The following is a 353-nucleotide window of genomic DNA, read 5'->3' on the forward strand; positions in this document are numbered from 1 at the left end:
GTTGTTTGCTGCACTATGGAGGAACCGTGGAGGCCAAAAGATGGTTCAGTTTATATACCTAGGCATTTTGATGCAATTAACCCAACTTGAGTGTCCGCTCTTATTCTTGATAGATAAAAAGGGATAAGAAGCAAGAGTGTGTGAAAGAGAGGGAGAGAAAGAGAAAAGGAGGTGAAAATGTACAACATCTTATATACAGTACAGCCTCTGCTGCATCTTAAGTTGAAACCCAGTCCTAGGAGGTGATTTCTTTATGGGGTCAATTCATACAATCAAGGGTTAAAGAGAAGAGGTCAGGGTGTTGTACATCCTTGATACTTTGGGGGGGGGGGGGGGGGTTTTTTCCTTACAAG

This window comes from Sinocyclocheilus grahami, unplaced genomic scaffold (assembly GCF_001515645.1).
Source record: "Sinocyclocheilus grahami isolate Dianchi unplaced genomic scaffold, SAMN03320097.WGS_v1.1 scaffold96.1, whole genome shotgun sequence".
Lineage (NCBI taxonomy): Eukaryota > Metazoa > Chordata > Actinopteri > Cypriniformes > Cyprinidae > Sinocyclocheilus > Sinocyclocheilus grahami.